This window comes from Gossypium hirsutum, chromosome A13 (assembly GCF_007990345.1).
Source record: "Gossypium hirsutum isolate 1008001.06 chromosome A13, Gossypium_hirsutum_v2.1, whole genome shotgun sequence".
In the NCBI taxonomy this organism is placed as follows: Eukaryota; Viridiplantae; Streptophyta; class Magnoliopsida; order Malvales; family Malvaceae; genus Gossypium; species Gossypium hirsutum.
In genome coordinates this window covers 11,254,868-11,264,195 of record NC_053436.1, presented here as the reverse complement: position 1 = coordinate 11,264,195, position 9,328 = coordinate 11,254,868, and positions in this window count along the sequence as shown.

The following is a 9,328-nucleotide window of genomic DNA, read 5'->3' as shown; positions in this document are numbered from 1 at the left end:
AGACCATAGTTATACTATGGCAAAGTGAAAGTGAAGTACTCAATTTTCCGTTACCATTCCCTAATTTGGTTAAAGAATGATATATGGCAAATGGGCCCAAAAGAATTAATGGAAATGGATAAGTGGTAGTGAGTTTATACAGGGAACTCACCAATGACTGTGATTGACAGGTGAACTTAATAATTGTGTATATAGTATAAGTGTATAAATATTTGGTAAGATTTATGTTTTATCCCTATGAACTTACTAAGCTTTTATAAGCTTACTTGAGTGTATTCAATGTCTCTTGTAGATTGACGTGAAAGTATACGGAGGATCAGATCAACACAGAGGATCACACTATCCAGATTATCTCCGGTAGCTTTTGTAAATTTCCTTTTTGATTTATATGGCATGTATAAGGCTTGGTGATTATATAAATATTAAGACTTGTTTAATGAATATACATTAAAGTAAAGAATGATGAGTATGGTAAATAGAAGTATAATTTTGTATTAAATTGATTGAAATGAATTGGTTGGTTGGATTGGTCTCGGTTTTAAAAATTGCAGGGAAGGTTAGATATTTATAAAGGGGTTATATTGAGCAAAAAAAAAATTTCCTTATGGTTTCGATTTAATTCTAGTTTGGTCTCGAAGTATGTATTGGGCTTTGGAGGCCCATCTAAAGGACACCATGACATGTTTTAGTAAATAAATAGTATTTAACTCGTATTAATGGAAAATTAATTCGGTAAACTCCAGTAATGCCTCCTACCCTATTCCGGTGATGAATATGGGTAAGGGGTGTTACACTTATTCACTGGTAAGATTTTCGAGGACAAATATCCCTAAGGGGGGAAATGTAACAGCCCGACTTAGGGCCTAGTTGGAATAGTGGTCTAGATACCACAAATCCAAAGTTGGAGGAATTATTTTATTATTATTTTGGAGTCATAGCATGTTTACATTAGTACATGAAAAATTTGGTGAGTTAATTTTGATGGTTGTGAGCCCGATTGTGAAAAAGGACTAAATTGCATAAAGTATAAAAGTTCTAAATTGATAGCTAAAGATATTAAATAGCTAGAGAACCTAAATTGGGGGTCTTTAAAGGGCAATTAGGCCCTTAGACACTAGCTTGGCCGGCCATGGGGGACAAAATTGAAGAGATGGTTAAAATTAGGTGAAGCTTATGTCACCAATTTTGACTAATTGTAATTTTAATAACACAAACAGGAAAAGCTATAATTTTTCTTCCTTCTTAGCTGAAAATATCAGCCATTGTAGGGGGCTTGAGGGATTAAAATTTTCAGCAACTTGAAGCACTCACAAGTAAGTGATTTTCATGTCCTTTCTTGATGATTTTTGTACTTTTGAGACCCTTAAAGCATAAGCTTTCAAATAAGGGTGCTATCTTGCAAAATGATCAAGAGTTTAGGGTTTTTCCATGAAGGGATTTGTGTTGGTTTCTGAGTTTTTATGGAAGAAAATGAGTCTTAGTTGTCTTATAAACAACTTTTGTGAAAGGTGTTAGCATGAAAACACCTAAAGGGACTATTTTGCACAAGTTGCAGAATAAATGATATGTGTGTGAAATAGAGAGAATTTGGAGTTGCTATAAGAGAAAAAAAGGTTTAGTTAAGCTTGAGATGTGAAGAAATTCAATAAAAATCGATTTTTGAGCATAGGGGTAAAATGGTCATTTTATCAAAGGTGTGAATTTTCAATTGCCTAATTGTGATTAGTGACTAAATAAGTGTATTTTGCTAATATAGATCAAGAATTTCCAACTCCGAACCAAGACCAGGGGAAAGCCAAGCAAATCAACTAAACCGACTAGTCGTGTACGTTTTGCAATCCAAGGTAAGTTGTATATAAATAATACAACTAAATTGTTAATGTGTGTACTAAATTATACTTGAAATTAACATAGCATGAATTGTTTGATTTTGGAATTGAGAAAGTATGATGATAATAGAGATATCAGAGTTCCCGTTAGAACCTAAGAAATGAATCGGATATTCATGCCATGATATATGGGTTATTGTGGGCTAGTGTAAGACATGTCCGGGACATGCATCAGCCACATTATGAGAGCCAGTGTAAGACCATGTCTGGGACATGGCATCAGCATTGAGACGAGTGCTAGTGTAAGACATGTTTGGGACATGTTTGGGACATGCGTCGGCTGCGAAATGTGTCAGTGTAAGACCATGTTTGGGACATGGCGTCGACACAGATATGTGAAAGCTAGTGTAAGACCATGTCTGGGACATGGCATCGACCTCGGTGATGATAGCCAGTGTAAGACCATGTATGGGACATGGCATTGGCAACTTACCCGTGTTTGAGGCTTATGGAATATCCGATAGTATTCCGAATGGTTCAACGGTGAGAGTAGTGATTTTAGCTTAATGAAGAAAAGTATAACCGTGTTGTGAGTGGTACAGGTACTTAATTGGTACGTATGAGATATAAACTCTATATACATGATTTGTGGGTTGTATGGACGGCAATCAGTAAGTTATACTTATGCCTACGTTAGTACCATGAGCATGGTGATTGTTGTTATATATTAGTTATATGCAACTTACTAAGCTTTAATACTTACTCCCTTTCCTTTTCATTTCCTTCCAGTGCCGCCTAATTAGCTCAAGGATCGCTGGAAGTCAGAGATATCAATCACACTGTTAGTCGAAGAACCGGTATAGTTGGATTTATATTTTTGAATATGGCATGTATAGGGCTTAGACTTTATCATTTTGTGTCTTTGAGAATTGGCCAATTGCAATGACTCGGGTTTGGAACCCTTCATTTTGTATTAAGCCTTGAATGATAGCTAATACTCATTTTGATTTATAAAAGATACATTGTCTTGGTATTGGTTGATATTTGTGTGGAACAAAATATATAAGGGTGGTAATGAGGCTTGGTAAATAGCATTATATTTCCACACAGGTAGACACACAGGAGTGTGTCTAGGCCATGTGTGACGCACGATCTGCCCTATGGGTGTGTAGTTCAATTGTGTGTCCCTTGCACGTAAAAATTTCAAGTCAGTATGCATGGTATTAAACACACGGGTAGAGACACGACCGTATGTCTCAGCCGTGTAGAGGACATGGCCTAGTACATGGGCGTGTGCCATGGCCATGTGACATTTTAAGGATGCTGACGTCAGAAACAGAATGTCCAAGTTTTTGCACATGGGCTAGAACACGGGCGTGTCATGGCCGTGTGAAGGACACAGGCCATTGACACAGGCGTGTGTCCGGCCGTGTGAAAACCCCTGTAGGTTTGAATTAGAATTTAATTCCATACGGGTATTGGGCACGGGCGTGTCCCTAGGTGCCTAGGCCGTGTGAGCCACACGGGCCATCAGCCCGACCATGTTAAAGTGGCCACACGGGCGTATGACCTGTTCAAGGACGAAATTTTCATAGTTGGTTTAGGGACCCGGAATGTTCCGATTAGTTTTGAATGATTGATTTGGGACTCGTGGGCCCATAATAAGAAGTCTGAAGTAGATATAGAAAAAATTTTAAAATTTGACCAAATCTCGGTGACTTGAGATTGATAATAAGCATGAGAACAAGTGAGGTAATGCCTTGCACTCCGGCCGGCGTGGGTTACGGGTATGGGGTGTTACATGTAATGTGCATAATATAAGCTCGAACAATGTGCATCACCTCCCATTCACTGGCAGTACTCGGTAAATGCTCGAAATTGGCCTTTAGCCATGAAAACCTCAAACCCGTAAATTTTTCCTCACTGGGCGAGCATCCAAGTAAGTTATAGCGAAGGGCAGTCGGCTTAGAAATCAAACTTATACTTGTGACCGCATTCCTGTCTATGGGTAGCCCGAGCTGTAGTGCAACATCCTGTAGAGTGATGGTGCACTCCCCACACAACAAATGAAACGTATAGGTCTTCGGATGCCATCGCTCGACCAAAGTGGATATTAAGTCGTATCGTAGATCAAAAGTCCGGATCAATGCCGCTGATCCGAATCCGACTAACTCCAAGTATGGCATTAGGCGTTCATCTGGCAGATAGCTTACACTACTAACACAACCCCTCAATTCGCGATACGAGCCCTAACATTATTAAATTAGCAAAATAGTTAATATAATCTAATTTAATTCCATAAATGATGTGAGTAACAAATAACAATTTTATTACCATCTCATTAATAGTAATTGATATGTGATCATCATTATTAATCAAAGAACTCATTTATTGCAAATCTGCAATTTAGTTTGTTGCAAAAAAATAGTAAATAATTTAGAATTTGAGAAACAAAAAAACACAGTAAATACGTAAGTAACATAAAACACAGTAAAAAACACAATAAATAATATCTTAGAATTTCTTATATTTTACCTACATAAAAAAATTATGTTAGTTGACAATAATAATATAATTAAAATAAACATAAACTATCTAAACATAAAAAACATACGAATTGAAAAAAAAATACAAACATATCTGTTTAGTTTCTTTCAAACAACCTATAAAATTATATAAAAATAAATTTAATCAACATTTCAATAAATCAATAAAAATTGTCAAATAAATCAAAAACAAATAAAATTACATTATAACATATCACATTACACTTAAACTAAACAAATAATTTATAACCTAATCATAAATTACTAACAAAATAACTTTAAAATAATTTAAAAAACACAAAAAAAATTATATTTATAACAAGTCACAATAAATACTAAACTAAATACAAACAATTTATAACCTAATCATAAATAACTAACAAAATAACTTTCAAATAATTTAAAAAAAATTATTTTCATAAAAAATCACAATAAACACTAAACTAAACACAAACAATTTATAACCTAATCATAAATTACTAACAAAATAACTTTCAAATAATTAAAAAATTTTACATTCATAAAAAATCACAAAACACTAAACTAAACAAAAACAATTATAACCTAATGATAAATTACTAAAATAACTATAAAATAATTTTTAAAAAATTTACATTCATAAAAAATCACAAAACACTAAACTATGCACAAACAATTTATAACCTAATCATAAATTATTTACAAAATAACTATAAAATAATTTTAAAAAATTACATTAATAAAAAATTACAAAACACTAAACTAAACACAAACAATTTATAATAATTAATAAAAAACAATATAAAAAATAATTAATCCCTTTAAATTAAAAAAAAAGCATTAAGTACTAAAATAATACATACCATTTTTCTTTCTTTCTTTCTTTCTTTCTTCTTCTTCTTCTTCTTCTTTTCCTTTCTTTCTTCTCATTCCTCTCCTTTCTTTCCCTCTTTTTTTCTCACTGCCGAACCTTTCTTCTACAAGGAGGACCATGCTTATAAGGTCCCCCATCCTCCTTTTTTTTTAACTTGAAAGGGACTAAACACTGCAAAAATGCAGTGTACAGGTGTGGTAGAGGGGACGAGTGACTGGCACCAGTGTCGCCTGTCAGGGAGGCGTTACTGGTGCTGCCAGTCCAAGTGGTATCACTTCGAGCAAGTTGATCACGGGTCAAAACCGTATATAAGCTGTATAAAAGTGGTGCCACCTATGTAAATGACACCACTAATAAAATAATAATTCTTTTTAAAAAATAAGTTTTATTTAAAAAAATAATAATTGTGCCGCCTATGAGAAAAGCACCACCCCCTAAACATACAATTTTGATATTTAATCATACTGACATAACATTTTAGTATTATATTTTCTTTTTATAAAAATCACATTAAAAAGCCCTAAATGTATAAAATAAATAGGTTCATGGTTATTTTTTTTATTCCAATTATAGAATATAAAAAAGTGCATTATCAATCTAGCATATATTAACTTGTAATAATATCATATCAAATGGGTGTAGTTTCTTTTTATGAATAATGATTGGGTGTCGTAGTAAGGCACATTACACTTTTAAGGGGAGAACTTGGGTTCAAATTTTAAAGACAACATTGTTAGGAGGGACAATTACGAACTCTGAAAATATTAATCTTCATGTACCATAAAACAAGCATAAATGATGTATACTAAATTACGCGCATATGAAAAGTATATATATATATTAGATTATGACATACCAACAACGTGAGTGAAAACAATTCTGTAACAAATTTATAAAAAAAATTGATTCAAAAAATTAATATTTTTTATTTAAATCTCATCATATGTATATATTTTCTAGATTTTATATAATAAAATAAAATAAAAAATACATACAAAATAATATTTCTAACTTTGTAAAAAATTTAAATTTTAATAAATTCACAAATAAAATAAAACGTAAATTTAATTTTTACAAATAAATCTGGGACTTCATTCAATATAAAAGGCTGAACCCAAAAAGTCTTTTACAAATCCTACAAAAATAAATAAATAGATCCTTAAAAACTAAAACGTAATCTTAAATAAAGAGTATATACTCTTAATCAACCAATAATTATTTATTATTTGAAGAAAGGTGTATTCTGACCAATATTGATACATTAGCAGGTTATCTTAATTGATATGTATAAACATTTATTATAAATTAAATAATTCAATAATCACAAATCGTTATCAATATGAGTAGAATTTTCCAACCTGCAATATGGTTTGGTTTTTGATTTCTTGTGGGGTTGGAGGTGTAACCAAACTTGTAGAACTTTCCAAACAAAACTTCTCCTAATCAACTTTCCAAACAAAGCTTAATTCGTCTTGAATAAAAAGTTTCTCCTAATCCTAAAATAATTGTTATATATTTATAAAATTTTAAAAATTAATATCCAAATTTGAAAAGTTCCAACTATTATCTCCACCAAAATAATTCAGTTGAGCCACGCCAACCTCAAATAGAAAATGAAAAGCATAGTAACTTTTTTAGTCTACTAATTTTATAAAAAATCATTTTATCTCAAATTATGCAAAATGAATAGAAAAGATAATAAATTTATATACACGTGAATTATTATATGGATGATATGTCGGTATTTAATAATTTTTTTATTTTAAAATTTTAAAAAATATAAAAGCTATTTTTTAAAAAATAAAATCATTAAAATTATTAAAAATATATAAAAATATTTTAAAATTTTTTTAAAAATAATTAAATATTGATATGTTATTTATGTGACAAACAATCCATATATATAAATATATTAACAAAGTTAACAAATATTAATATTTTTATCCATTTTAGGATGATATAAAAAAATAAATATAACAAAGTTTATTATTTACTTAAGACTAAAATATGTCTTATAAAGTTTGACAAAAATAACAAGATCTGCTACCCTAGCACGTTACTCTCTGCCCTCTCTGGCATGATTTTAGTTTTTTTTTTTTTGTGTGTTCTTTAGTCTGGTGTTTGTTTTGGCAGCGGTTGCTTAACAAGATTTCCTCTATTCCTTTTAAGAATTGATTCTTACATTTGGAATTTATGATCTGCATTCATGGAAACTGAATTTGCTGAATTAACGCTTAATGAAGAAGAAGAAGCGATTTTACAAGTACAGATTAAGTCGAACACGGAAAAAGATGCAGGGTTTTTCGACTAGTAGGGTGTTTCCTAACATCTAGCGTTATTCACTTCCCAGCAATGAAAAGCAATATGAAAAATTTGTGGCATCCTGTTAAAGGCATCCAAATTTGGGATCTGAGGAAAAAAAGGTTTTTGTTTCAATTTTTTCATCTCATGGATATGGAAAGGGTTTTGAAGGGATCACTGTGGACTTTTAACAATCACTTGATGTTGCTACACACATTGCAATGGGGGGAAAGCCCCTTAAATGTCCCTTTAATCTTGACATATTTTTGAGTACAGATTCATGATGTTCCCACAGGTTTTTTCTCCGAGATTTTGGATAAGCAATTAGGCAATTTCATAGGTAAGTTCTTGCAATATGATGGTACAGATCTAGGGAAAGGGAATCAAAATTTTCTGCAAATAAGAGTTCAACTTGATGTACGTCGCCCTTTAAAGAGGAAGAAGCAGGTTATGTTTTTCAAAATTTTCTCATATGTTAGGTTTAAATATGAAAGACTAATATTTTTCTATTTCTATTGTGGTCGATTGGGTCACAATGACTCATTTTGTAAGGCGAAAATGGCATTGGATGTGGAGATTGTTGTAATAGGTTGGGATCTATCGTTGGGAGTGCAATCTAGAAGAGCTTTAGCTTTAAGCAGTGTCTGGTTACATAAGGGTGGGGAGGGAGAAAAGGGTGGAAATTTTTATGGCAGTTGGGCTCCAGGAAACAGGTTGTGGGACGTGAGAGATAAATCAGGATACGCGAATGGCATTGACCTTGTATTAGGAATCAATTTGGAAGAGAATTCGACTTCTTCCTTACAATGGGGAGGAAACTCGTCGACAGGACAGGTTTAGTCTACAATGGATTACAATTTGGAAGAAGGTGTGTTAATAGGAGAAGAGGGAAAAAAGAGACCTAAAGGGAGATTGAGGAGTCGATAACTAGGGAAGAGATCAATATTTTGGCAGTAAGAAATAGGAGAATGTTAGAAAGTAATTTTTTACCATCGGCGGCTGCCAAAAGGCAAGCTGACCGGGCGTAATGAAAATCTTAAGTTGGAATGTCTGTGGTTTGGGGAATCCACGAACAGTGCGACAACTTCGGTATACGCTGAAGATATATAATCTCTAGATGGTCTTTTTTATGGATGCAAAGATTAGTAAGACTCAGATGGGAAGAGTTCGACGAAGTTGTGGTTTTGTTAATAGCATTAATGTTGACTCTAATGGTTCTAGAGGAGGGTTATGTTTGGCATGGCGGGGTGATGTTACTATTATGCTTTCGAAATTTCTCTAAAAGGCACATTGATATGAGAATTGAAGACTCTGAAGATGGGAATAAGTGGAGATATACATGTTTCTATGGCACCCCTTATGCACAGGATAGGGATAAATCATGGTCTCTTTTGAAAAGTCTTTATGGTACTGAAGGGATCCTTTGGTTTGCTTATTGGGATTTTAACGAAATTATGTATGGTGTTGAGAAAAAAAGAGGGTTACCTCGAGATGAAAGAAGGATGGAAGTGTTTCAAAATGTGCTGGAGGATTGTCATCAGATGAATGTGGGTTATTCTGAAAATTGGTTCACATGGGAAATAGACAATTTGCCAGAAACGAACATCTAAAAACGTTTGGATAGATGAGTGGCTATTGAGGAATGGATGTCTATGTTTCCTGAAGTATCAATTCAACATCTTTTGCATTCTTTTTCGGATCATTGTCCACTTTTAATTATTACGAAAAGGGAAGACAACTGGTTGACTGGAAGAAAGTTTAAGTTTGAAGTTTGGTGGGTTTTGGAGGAATCGTTCACT